Source organism: Cheilinus undulatus, linkage group 14, assembly GCF_018320785.1.
Source record: "Cheilinus undulatus linkage group 14, ASM1832078v1, whole genome shotgun sequence".
Taxonomy (NCBI): domain Eukaryota; kingdom Metazoa; phylum Chordata; class Actinopteri; order Labriformes; family Labridae; genus Cheilinus; species Cheilinus undulatus.
In genome coordinates, this window is record NC_054878.1 from 21,562,320 (window position 1) to 21,575,558 (window position 13,239).

Genomic DNA, 13,239 nt, shown 5'->3' on the forward strand with positions numbered 1-13,239 from the left:
TTGAGTTGCAACTTGTTAACTTGAATAACTTGAAACAAATAAATATGTAACTTGATACCAAGTGAAGCATATTTTTTTAAGTAGGTCAGTCATTTTATTTTATTTTGTAGTGATTGGGTCAGATAGGTTTGGATGCCCCCCCCCCCCCCCAACAAATAATACCAGTATTTAAAAACTGTATTTTGTATTTACTTGGGTTACCTTTGTCTAATATTACATTTTTTTTGATGATCTGAAACATTTTAGTGTGGAAAAATATGCACAAAAAATCAGGAAGGGGAAATACTTTTTCACAGCGCTGTATATGGGCACCAGCTGAGCTAAATCAGCCCCCTTAAACATGCCCCACAACATTATCATGATCCCCAGGGAACAAATCTAGCAAGAATAAGTGGTCTTTTTCTTTTCTTTTTTTTTTACTGTACAGAAAGTAAAATTATTTCGTGGTAATTGCATGCATAGCAGCATTTATGGAAGTTGTGTCGATATTAAACTGCCTGTCATGCATAAGACTGACCAACCACTAGAGGGCAGTAGATCTCTTACTCTCTTGCAATAACAACTCCTCCAAAGTAAAAGTTTCCGGGTGTTAAGGCAAAGAGCAATAATATGTCAAAAACAAGAGTGGCGTAAATTAATCACATGATCAATATAGAAATGATTTGAATAAATCAGTCTGTGAGAAAAATCTCTGACTTCCTCAGTGGGTGTTCTCTTTTTTGTTTTGTTTTTTCATTCTTTTACACTCTACAGTACACAAAGTGACACAGACACTGAAGCTTTTCTGGAAAAATGTAAGGCATTTTGTGTATTTCATACCAAGAGAGCCTAACGGAAACACATCCAGTCTTAGATCATTAGTTTAGTTTATCATGCTGGCTGGACATTACAATAAAATGCTGCTTATGTGGGCCTAAAATATGACAAAATGACATCCTTAGTGTTCACACAACAATGCAGAAACATATATTTTTGTCATGGTAATGAAATTCATGATTATGATTAGATCTATTTTTGTACAGTGAAGCAGTGGTTAGCATGGTTGCCCTGCAGGAAAAGGGTTGAAACCTCTGGACAGGGCCTTTCAGTGTGGACTTTGTATGTTCTCCACGTGCATACATGGACTCTCCCTTGGATATACACACTGGGTTATTTCAATGGACCCCAGTTTCCTTTGCTAGGTCTCCTTTTGGCAGATGAAAATATTTTCAAGCTCCTCCAATCCTCAGCAAACACACTGACACATAAACATATATTAATATGTACTGAATAGCCTGTCTCATGCATGTTGAATGTGGCAAAAGGTCGGAGTCTCTCTCTTTAATACCCACTGTTGTACAGGTGGAGCCAAGGGTGTGTTATGGCTCATTATATTTCCTATCTTTGTTTTAGTGGTTTTAATATCTGGTAGCTATAGAGTCATTTTTTACTTCTACATTTGTTATTTGGTGACTCTAAATTGCCTGTTGATGTGAGTGTGCTTGCTTGTTTGTCGGGCTTGTGACTGACTGGTGACCAGGGGTACCCCACCACTTGCCAAATGGCAGCTGGACCAATATTATATATCCCAGCTGCCAAATGGCAGCTGGGATATATAATATTGGTCCAGCTAGGATCCATACAGATAATGTATGGATATTTTATTCAGTAAAAAATATATACAGTCCTCTGCATACGTTTAAGGCATCCAGGGTGCTAAGGATTCACTACAGAGCTTGACACATGCCACAACCTGGGGCGGGGAGTATCTCTTTTGTACGACCTTTTCACCCCTGGGAATACGCCCAGAGACTGCTGGTGGTTTTTTTGGGCCCTTGGGATGTCCACAGCACAACCAGGGTCTTGTGGCACCTCTACTACCTGCCCAGACCCCTTACTCCACCCTAAAGGTGTGGATTTTGTTACTTTTTCAACAGAGTACTTTCCCATATCCCTGGTAATATGCAAGGACATCCAGAGCACAATCAAGGTTGTGTCAATCCTACTTCCCACCCAATGCTGCCCTCAGATAGGCTTTCCACAGCTACACCTCATTTCAGCCTCAAATTTTGGCCCAAACTTGCCTAAAAGTTTAGCACAGAACTTTATATATATTTTCCACTAAGGCTAGACCCATCCACTTCTTTTTAAAGTTTTCAATTACATTAGTCACAGTTTCAGTCAAACTTCCCTCTCCTAGTTTCACTTTATTTTTCAGTTTCACTGGGATTGCTTTGTTTCTATTTTTCAACCCAAGAGCCCACAGCGCCTAAAATTGAGTTATTTTTGTCTGATTATATTTTCTGTGATGGACAGATAAAGAAAATCACTTCATGTTGTTTGTTTCTATAAGTTGTTAATTTACATTTTGCTTGTCTTTCAAATTGTCCTCAAAGACTAGAAAGAGGTCTACAGATTTTTCCCAGCAGTCTCCTGTTGTCCAGACTCTGCCCCCACATAACTCAGACAAACTTGACGTGAGCTTTTCCTGTCTCAAGTAGAACTCTGGAAAGAATCTCATCCTTGTGTATCCATGGTAACAAGCTGATCCATTGTTAAACCTCCACTGTCTGGATTACATTTGATCTGATGTTTTCTAATCTACAACAGTCTCCTCAATGGGCTGCAGTGAAATTCACAGTAACAACGGAATAATCACTTATTGACTTGGAAAAATGTGAATAAACAATCTAAGTCCATTGGAGTAGCCTTCTTAACCTTCCTCCAAAACTCCCTGACCCTACTACGTCTGATTATGTTACATCAGCTGCAGCGGCTCTTTGGATCTGCTCTGTGGTTAACAAGTGTCTTGTAAGCTGCATAAATCTGAAAGATGTTTGTCTCTATCCTGATGATTTCGCCCGCTACATCAGCCCACAGGAGGGATCTTGTTTTGTTGCCATAGCTGTTGATTTGAGCAACAGTGCTGGATGCTCACTGATGGATTATTCTGCATAAACAGCTCCAAATGTTTGTGACTGTTACTCAGATAGATCATTGCTTCTTTAGACAACTTTCCATGTCAGCACTAATTTATTCCACAAGTTACCCAACTATTCCAATAACTTCCTCCAGGTTTGCATCAGATCTGATTAACTAAATAGAATTATCTCACACTGAACTGGTTCATGTTGAGGCCCCAAGCTAGAATACTAATGGCCACATACAAATAAAGTACAAAATGACTTATAATGATTATTATGAGGATTTTCTTTACAAACAAAATAGATTGTGGTGCTCAAACTGGAACTGTGAACACAAGACGTTTACTAATCTTAAAGTTCATAGCGGTTTTTATTATGAAGCAAAAGTTGGCATGCATCTGGGGCCTCAAGATATACACTATATGGACAAAAATATTTGGCAACACCTCTTATTGACTTCAGGTGTTTCAATCAGACCTGTTGCCACAGGTGTATAAAACCATGTAGTCTCCATTTGCAAACATTCGTGATACAAAATGAGCTCAGTGGCTTCAAGCGTGTTACAGTGATGGATGCAAACTTTGTAATAAGATGGTTTGTGAAGTTTTAGCACTGCTGGATATTCCACAGTCAACTGTAAGTGCTATTATGAGAAAGTGGAAGCATTTAGGAACAACAGCAACTCAGCCACAAAGTGGAAGATCATGTAAAAATACAGAGCAGTGTCAGTGACTGCTAAGGTGCATGCAAAGTCAACAACACTCTGCTGGTTCCATAGCTGAAAAGTTCAGAACTGTAATTGGCATTAATGTAAGCACAAAAATGGTGCAGTGGGTGCTTCATTGCATGGGTTTCCATGGCCAAACAGCTGTATGCAAGCCTCACATCACCAAGCTTTACACCAAGCTGTAACGCCAAGCTTCAGATGGAGGGGTTAAAGACACACCAACACTGGACTGTGGAGCAGTGGAAACATGTTCTGTGTGGTTACAAATCACATGTTGCTGTTTGGCAGTCAGATGGGTGAGTGGGTTTACCGGATAACGGTTGAACATTACCTGCCTGACTGCACTGTACCAACTGTAAAGATTGGCGGTGGAGGAATAACGGTATGAGGCTTTTTTAAGGGTTTGGGTCTCTTATCTCCAGTGAAGGCCAGTCTTAATGTTTCAGCCTACCAACACATTTTGGACAATGCTGTGCTTCTAATTGTGTGGCAACAGTTTGGGGAAGGTTTTTTTTCTATTCCAGCATGACTGTTACCCAGTGCGCAAGGACTTAAAAGACATGGCTTAATGAGTGTCAAAGGGCTTGATTGGCCTGCACAAAGTCCTGACCTTAACCCCAATGAGCACCTTTGGGATGAACTGGAACAGAGTTGTGAGTCAGGGTTTCTCGTCAAACAACAGTGTCTGACCTCATAAATGCTCAAAAGAATGAATGAACACAAATTCCAACAGAAACACTACAAAGCCTTTTTAAGAAGAGTGGAGGCTGTTATGGGGATCAGCTCCATATCAGAGTACTTCATCAACATGCATCAAGTAGGAAATAACACAGTTAAATTCACTGCAATGATTAAGACTTGTATTTTGAAAGTAAAGCAAGCACCAAAAAATAGTATTTAAAAAGCCTGATTTTTCCAGCTAGGCTCCCCAGGATGAACAACATGGTTCAAGCCCCAAAATGTCTTAATATCAAGCAAATTGTAGTTAAGCAGATCTCCATAGACATATTGAAACACTGACTAGTTAGATTACTGTGTGATTATATGGTATGCAATAAGAAAAATCTTTGATTTGTGCCAGAAGAATGGATATTGACCCATAGTTTATGTTACACCTGACCTAAATACATACAGTATAAACTATTAAGATTAAGAGGGTTATGTAGCTTTGTAGAGGTGATGAGCAAGTCCTGTTGGGTATTTGGGTAAATACTGCATTTTTTATTGAGAGGGGATGCCCTGTAGATCTGTTTCTTTGCTGAATGAAAATAGGGACTTCAAAATATTTTGTTGACTGTGATTGTTTTAGCATAAAGAGGAGGGACCTTGGCCCATGTGTCAGTGGAATCATAACATAAGCATGTAGCTAAAAGTATGAAAGGAATTGAAATATCCTATAACCCAATTTGTGTAAAAACAAAAGATTCTATATAGTCTCTAAGAATACCATTCCTGTACATATAAGCACGTACTTCCATTGTTTGAAGGCTGAAACCTGCTTTAAAACTTGCATCATTATTTATGCATAGAAAAATTATTGAGTAAATTTATAAATATAAATATAGGCCTACCTATTTTTCTTCCTACCTCTTAAACTTTGAAGAGCTTTCATCTCTGTAAATAAGTAGGGGGTTGTATTTTTACTCTCGTCTCTAACTTCTACAAGTGCTCCCTTTAATTGTGCTTACTCACGCGACTGTGCACGTCATGCTTTATGTTTATCTCAGGGCTTCCCCCATCGCGCTGCACGTGCGTGTTCAAACTGGCAGCTAAAAACAAGCGCGCGCGCCGCTTTTGAGCGTTTTATTCCTCCGCTGAAGAGAGAGAGAGAGAGAGAGAGAGAGAGAGAGACTGTCTGGTCGCTTCCGGCTTCAAACAGTCAGACAAACATCGCCGTACTACGAGCACACACAGCAAGCATGACAACAGAAACCTCCCGAGAAACAATTTATCCCGAGAGAAAACTTTGACAAGGTTTCACATCTTTGCTCGCTGCGAAACGCCCTGAAGTTTTCCTGAGACAACAAGAAAAGAAAACGCTCGTGGAAGAAAGAAAAAGACGTTGGAAATTTTCTCCTTCTTGTGTGGAGGAGGTGAAGGATTTTTTTTTTTTTTTTGGTGGAAAAAAAAGTGAAGAAGCAAGAAGGACCCTGCGGCAGCGTCGAAAAAGTGAAAGACACCAAAAAGAAAAGCAGAAATTTAGCCGAGTCCGTGCACGAGGAGCTGTTACTCTGCATGTTTTTGTGTCTCGGTTGTGTCACACGGACAGAAGAAGAAACCTCCTCCTCCTCCTTCATTTCTGCTGCTGTCTGAATGTAATATCACTCAGAGCAATAAAAGTGTCTCAGAGGAGCCTGGAGAGGACGGAACAGCTCCCAGGTAAGATAACACAGGGCCTGTAGACATGTCAGGACCTCCACGTGAACACATTACTGTTTGGTTTATAGACTTTATTACACTTAAATATCAACACTGGCTCTAGTGCAGATGTGAGAGCTGTCAGGATTATAGGCCTAGTCATCCTCTAGTAAGTCTGGTATCTAAACTATTTGAGTTGTTTCTACCCAAATATTACTCATAGTTCTGATTTATAACTGCATCTATTTAACTTTAAATACAACCTTAATGTTCAGCAAATATCTACATCTTTGTGATTGAGATGCTGCTACTTCCAGCCTATATTAAAAAATTACTCTCTAAGATATTGCTATATAACATTTTGACTATGTTATCATATGAGGGTTGGAATTCTGCTGCACTTGAATCAAGTAGCCTACCAAAGCCCAGTCATTTTAGATGCTTCACCATCTGAATCAGTGTAGCCTAAAGAGACTCTGCTCAACAAATGACATTGGCTAATGAACTGAAAATCAAATATTGATGTCTTACTTTGGTTAGCTATTGTGAAAATAAGCTTTACAGATAAACCTCAGCTTGCATGTGTTGTTCCTTTCGTGATTAGAGAGCTGCAGGAGACACCTTATGACATGGGCCTAAGAAAATTGTTTTACCCACAGAATGCAAATGATTAGGTTTATTACATTACAGGTTATTTCAAGGGCTGCTAGATATATTTTTTTCTGCTCTTATTAATCTTCCTCCTGTTTTTTATTGTTTGTGTTCTTCAAAAAGTCATCCGAATCATGTGTATTCATACCAGAACAGCTCAAAATTCTAAAGTATTTCTGCCATAACAATATAGGTGAAAAACAGCAGAACAGTGAGGCTTGCACTAACCCGTTTTCACTTTTTCCACTGGAAAATTAATATTAAAGTTATTTCTACTTTTCGTGTGGCCCTGAGCCCACTCTTAAGGCCATATTAACTCTCTATGGATTTAAATCTTCAAGTTTAGTTCCTGGTTTTGATCTGCTAAAGTATATAAATGCTAATTGTGAGAGGTTAGGAGGCTTGCAGATGAGGGCCATCCTGCCCTGCCTCGTTTGTAGGTTTATTTTTTGTGTTTTTGCTCTTTCAGCAGTGTTCATCAGCAGCACCTTGTATAAGACACTCAAACAACAACACTCAGCTTTAGAGACGTTTTACCCAATATTCTGTGAGCTGCATTTGGGAGGGGTTTTTGTTAGTGAGGTAGTGCATTGCAACTACGGCTACAGTAATCAATTCATTTTGTAACTGACAAATCAAAAAAGAAGCTGGGCCCCTTAAATGAACTACTTCTATATAAAAAATTGATATTAACAGGGTCTCTAAAGAAAATGTATTTTACAAAGTGCAATGAAGTTCTGATAGCAATTTACATTTATTAAAGTTAAAAGGAAAGGAAGTTATATGATGACATTAAATCATGCCATATTTGGGGTTTTAGGGATCCTGTCCCAGGAAATTTGGGGTGCTGACACTTTATTTCTTCTGTTGTAGTTTATTTGTATTTTCCAAGTTGCCATTAAAGTAAAGGGACACTTTATCATTTTAACATCCTCTACTTTATGCATGAATGTAATATTTCACATTCTAGCTAGAATAAAGCTCCATCATTCACACAGTGGTCTGATGATGTCTGAACGCTGAACCTTTAGATTACAGGAATATGATCTATTTTTTCAAAGGGTGTTCACTTTTAATTTTTGCAATTTTTTGTTTGTGAGTTCATCCACCATAAAAATCCGAGCTTTAAAGACTGTCCACTGACATGGAGAACACATTTTAAGGGATAAAGCTGCTTCTGTGACCTGTTGAATCCTGACTGTATGATGATGAACTTTAACCTACTTAGTATCAGTCACTGTCTGTGGCAATAAGGTGTTTCTATTTAATTGGTGTCAATTCATTATCAATATAAGTCTTATCAAATTATTTGGGATGCTGAAACGTTTTTAAAAATACGCTGTAATCAAGACGTCAGTGCATTGAATTTAAATAATTTATAATTAAATGTATAACTTGCGCACAAGAGAGAGAGAGAAAGGGAAAGCACCAAAACAGGACTTTAATTACGAAGCTTGACTGTGTTCTGTGAAGCCATCGGGTCAATCAGAGAAGTTTATGAAATTTCCTGAAGTCCACAGACAAAAGCTGAGCGCTGTCTCACACCAGCAAGTCATTCAGGCAGCGCGTAAACTTGGAGATCTGCATAGGTTCACCAGTGTAGGCATAGTGCCATATCTGCCGTGAAGCCACGGCCAGTGGATGCTTAATAATGCAGGACGCATGCCCTTAAACATCAATGTGTTATCTTCTCTTCTCTCGTGATTTTCACGCCCCACATCATGCATGTTATGTTGTAGTAACAGTGAAAAAAAGTGCACTGTGCCACACAAATAGCCGAAACACAGCACACCGTGCAACAAACGGCGTAGTGTCCAAGATTACAGCATGGCGTATATGGATACATGAGTGATTTAAGCGAAGCCTCAAGGCAGATAATTTGCCTCGAGGATTTCTTTAAATCGAATCGCTCAAATAATTTGAGGAATCGTTTCAGCCCTAATTGCAACTATTGTCCTTAATTGCAGGAGTACTGGATAAAATCAGCAGCTCGTATGTGCATGGGGAGCACTGGATATAAATATTGCATTATTTTTACCAATGCTTGACCAATGTTGATATTTTTCAGGTAAGATACAGATTATTACGAGATTTATGTGACATGCAACACCTTTAGGAAATGCTAAACTACGTGATTACTCATCGCTACATATGAATATAGTGGTTAGTGCTTAAAGTAGACTACAAATATTGATGTAAGTGAGAGTAGCAATACCACATTGTGAAAATACTCTGACATAAGTATAAATCATACAACTCATATGAAAAACAGTATAATTTAGCAAAACAAAACTGCATTTCAGAGTGACATATTGTACCACTGATCATAACTACTGATTCATTAATGTGCTTAACACTTGAACGTTGCAGATGGTAAAGGTGGAGCTCATTGAGATTGATTTAGATTATTTCATATCAAGACTGTGGGGGTGAACACAGAGCCAGAGGGGAAGAAACACCTCACATTGGAGCCTAGTAGACAGGCAGGCAGATAATTAAGTACTTTTACTACAGATAATTGGCCAGATACTGAGTATCAACCCTGTTATTCAGTCCACTCTGTGGCTCCTTACCTGCATATCATTCCCCCCTCTCTCATCCTTGTTTCCAACTCTATCCACGGACCTTTCTCTATCAGTAAAGGCATAACACCCCAGAAGAATATTACAAAAATAATCAGATAATCGCTTATGTTTGAAGAAGGGATAAAAAGCCACAATCACAGTGTCAGACCATGTAATAACATACATGAATAAAAGGCTGTGATTATCATCAGAAAGGTTTACAGGAATGCCTGCAGAAAGGCCTTTAAGTTTACTCTAGTGCCACTGCATTTGCACTTTGTTGAAGTACCTTTATTTTAAAAAAATATTTGGGGATTTTTTTTGGAAAGCATTACTGTAAAAACTTCAGGTTTTATATTTTTTTAGGGATATTTAATATAATATATGTATGTTTTGAGTTGAGAAATACAGAAATAAAAACTATAATTATTCTCTGCGTTTTCTTTGATAACAAAGAAAGTAGACTTGTGATATTATTTTGTATGATATTGGAATTTGAATCACAAATACATTATCATACATTAGTGATATTTAATATAATATTTGTATGTTTTGAGTTGAGAAATACAGAAATAAAAACTATAATTATTCTCTGCGTTTTCTTTGATAACAAAGAAAGTAGACTTGTGATATTATTTTGTATGATATCGGAATTTGAATCACAAATACATTATTACCAAATAGTGTGGCATTAACAGAGATTGAAATCTCACATGCCTTTAATATTTGACCATTTTCCGCATATATGGCATTCATTCTTCTCAGCTTGGGTCTTAAAAAAGTTTTGTAAAGTATTTAATCCAATCCCAAAACATTTGTAGAAACCCTGACGGACAGACTGTTGCTTTTACATCATATTATGGTTTGATATCTAACTCTGTGGTGGCTTGTCGTCTGCTCATGTGAATTACAAAGAAATATCTTCATCACCATCTCTTCAACTTCTTCTACAGTCTGAGTATCTTTCAGCATACTGTCTGTAGGTTTATTACCCTCTTGTGTAGGCAGGTGGACAGTTTGAATGCTCACACAGTCCCACTCATTCTGACATCAGGCTGCGCTAGTTTACATGAGCCGATATTAACGCCACAATCTTCTTACAGATATTATTTTGAATCCTGCTTCATTTCCATTGTGATTGCTAGATTTAGTGTGCTAAAGTTTCTGTTGTTTGATCGTTATTACAGCATATCAGTAGAGTACAAAGCCCTAACTAGGGGTGTTGTCAGTGTCCTTTATAGTATGAATGTATCACAGAAATGTTCATCAGCAACATTTTCATGGATATTCGAGCTAATTCTTTGCACATGCATGTTTTTGACATTGCTCTCCTTAAAAGAGATGAAGTTGAGTGTCATTAAGGAGATAAGGAGATCCTCAGCCATTTGTGGTCCTACTGTTTTTTTAATGCTTCTTTAAATGATCCGTAAAGCAGAAGATGAATCTTCCAAGGCATCTAAAATCTTCTTCTTTTAGCGTCTTTTCACACTTAATTTCATAAACTTTAAATGACCCTTGTGGGTGAATGAGACCTTTTGTTGTGCACAGAAGTCCAATAGTCCAGACATTTCTTTTGCTGAAGAAAACAAGTATTTGGGTTGTTAGCCATGTGCAACATGCAGTGTGAAAATTCTTCCTGCAGCCCAGCGCTGCCTTATTAAGCAGCTGAGCCAGTTCACAGACAGTAAATCCACTGCTTCTGCATGAAAGCTTCAGAATAGACAACTAAACCAAAATAGCCCATGAACATCTCTCCTCTCTTCACTCCTCTGTCCCCTCCGTCTGTCCCTGTCCTGGGCCTGAATTGTGTTGTTGTTTTCACAGAGTGATGGTGGATATTACCGTCCAATGAGCTGACAGACATGAATATACAATGTCGGCTGGTTAGTGAGCTACTCAAGTGAAAAGACATTCAGATTGTGTCCTGCCTAACTGCGTCACAGTTCGACAAGGAAACCCCGTGTTTACCCCGTGTTCATGACCTGATGTCTTAACTTATCTGCAGTCAAACCACATCCCAAAGCTCAGCACATCATGTGGCTGACCTTAGAATATCATGTGAAGAGGTGGTCAAAGCTTTAGTTTCAATTTACTGAATCTTGTGCAAGGTGGTGTGAAGATATAAATGTGTCTCTGAGAGGATGTGCTACTCAACAGCACTCATTTTTAACACCATATCATTGTATTGCCATAGGTAAACATTTTTCTTATTATGAAGCCACACTGATTTCTGATCCCTTCTTATGAAGAATTGCTTTTCTTAAATTTATACTAAAAGAGATTTGGCTTTAGCAAAGGTCTGTTGTTTTGTGATTCTGATCACACTGGTGTCACATTAGTCGTAGATAATTAAAGCCCACAGTTAGTGCACTTCTAACTCCCCACATGACATCATGAGGGGAAAATCTGAGAACTGCTTGTTTCAGCACACATTTTCTGAAAGGCAGTGAAGGGGGGGTTCTGGTACTTAAGGGGATTGTAGACAAGCCAGGGGCACATATTTTTGCTAGGAAAGCCTGAAAAAGTGATTTTTGCATAATATGTCCCCTTTAAATGTGGCAAAATGGGCAGAACAAAAGTGATGAAAAGGCTTGAAATGTAGCATAATTGGTTCAAATTGGCAAAAATGGGGAAAAAAGATGCAAAAATGTGCAAAATGAATTAAAAGTGCTGGATGATAGTGGCAAAAAAGGGCTGGAATATTGATTAAAAAGTGGCACAAATTAATAATTTCATTAGAACCCATCAGTAGTTTGACACACTTTTTAGCTCTTAAATGAGATAACTGTTAGCTGGAATGCATGCTAGCTCCAGTGCTACTGATCCAACACACATGCATTAATGTTATCAATAAAACACAGCTGGGTAGGGCCCATTCTCTGGGTTTATCAGGGGTCCAGCCAATTCTGTAGGCAGGCTTGAAGGGCAGTAATAGAGCATGATGGGAGTATGGGAGTAGACATTAACCAGAGATCCATCCCAGCTAATGGCTGTGCAGACACAACCTTTGACCGGTGTATCAGTCCTGATCCATACAAATATCATAATTAGTATGACCAACTTTGAATTGTGGTGCCAATGTGGGTCACACACATCCCGACTACAAGGTTACATTAGGGAGTGAAGCTTTGCCTAACAGGACATGCCTCGTGCGCAATAAAAGGATTTCCACAAAAGGTGAAAAAGATTTCTGATGCTGGAATTATAAAAGCCCTAGCAGTTGTGTATTTGTGTTGTGATTAAATCAGATCTGGGGAGGGTCCATTCACTGGACCTTTTAGGAGCTCAGTGATTTCTGTGTAGAAGCACTGGAATAATAAACATTTGCCACAGTCCGGCCTTTAAGTACTTGAAATGAAAAATGTCAGTAAGATGAAACACACAGTATAGAAAATGCCAAAATCCCTTTGTTAAGTTTTAGACAACAATAAAACTTTAATTAACTTACAAATGTCATAACTCTAGCGCAAAATTGATGGGTTGTTCATTAAGTTTTATTTTGTTACAAGGGCATTAAACTATTGCTCTGTATCATAGTGAAATTACAGAGCCAAGTGATTTGTGCATGAGACTAAATTCAACATTTTTGATTTAAATCAAATGACCCTCAGACAGAAGTCAGATGTTTTTGATTGTGTCTCAGTTACACATGGAACAAAAGCATCTTTCAAGAAAACCACCTAAAAATATTGTAACCAAAGACATAGCAAAATAGTCCTCTGTGGGATGATTATGGTTTAAATAAAGGGTTTATAGATCAAAAGACAAGACCAGAAAGTTACCTTTGTACACATTCACTCTGAGGAAACTAACTTGTTGCCTTTTATTGAACTTTTTGTTCCCACTCACCACCTTTTCTTCTTCCTCTATATTTAATTTCATTAAAATGCCACTTCTCCTCTGTTCTTTGCCTTTCTTTACCATCCCGAGTAACTTTCCCTCCACCTCCTGCCCTTTCTGTCTCTCTCCCTCTCTGCATGTTGCTCTGTATCTCCATCTCGCTGCCCTTTTCCTTGTGCCTCCCCTCATTTTCTCC

At 38.4% G+C, this 13,239-nt stretch overlaps 1 protein-coding gene across 4 annotated transcripts in view; it reads left to right on the forward strand.

Moving 5' to 3' along the window:
* The first annotated feature begins 5,483 nt into the window (after positions 1-5,483).
* itpkb (inositol-trisphosphate 3-kinase B) overlaps positions 5,484-13,239 on the forward strand; it is a 48,917-nt gene continuing 41,161 nt past the window's right edge. For all 4 annotated transcript variants that reach the window (XM_041805362.1, XM_041805363.1, XM_041805360.1 and 1 more), the window contains exon 1: positions 5,484-6,009. The gene's annotated coding sequence lies outside the window, so the exon portion shown is untranslated. The remainder of the gene's footprint in view (positions 6,010-13,239) is intronic.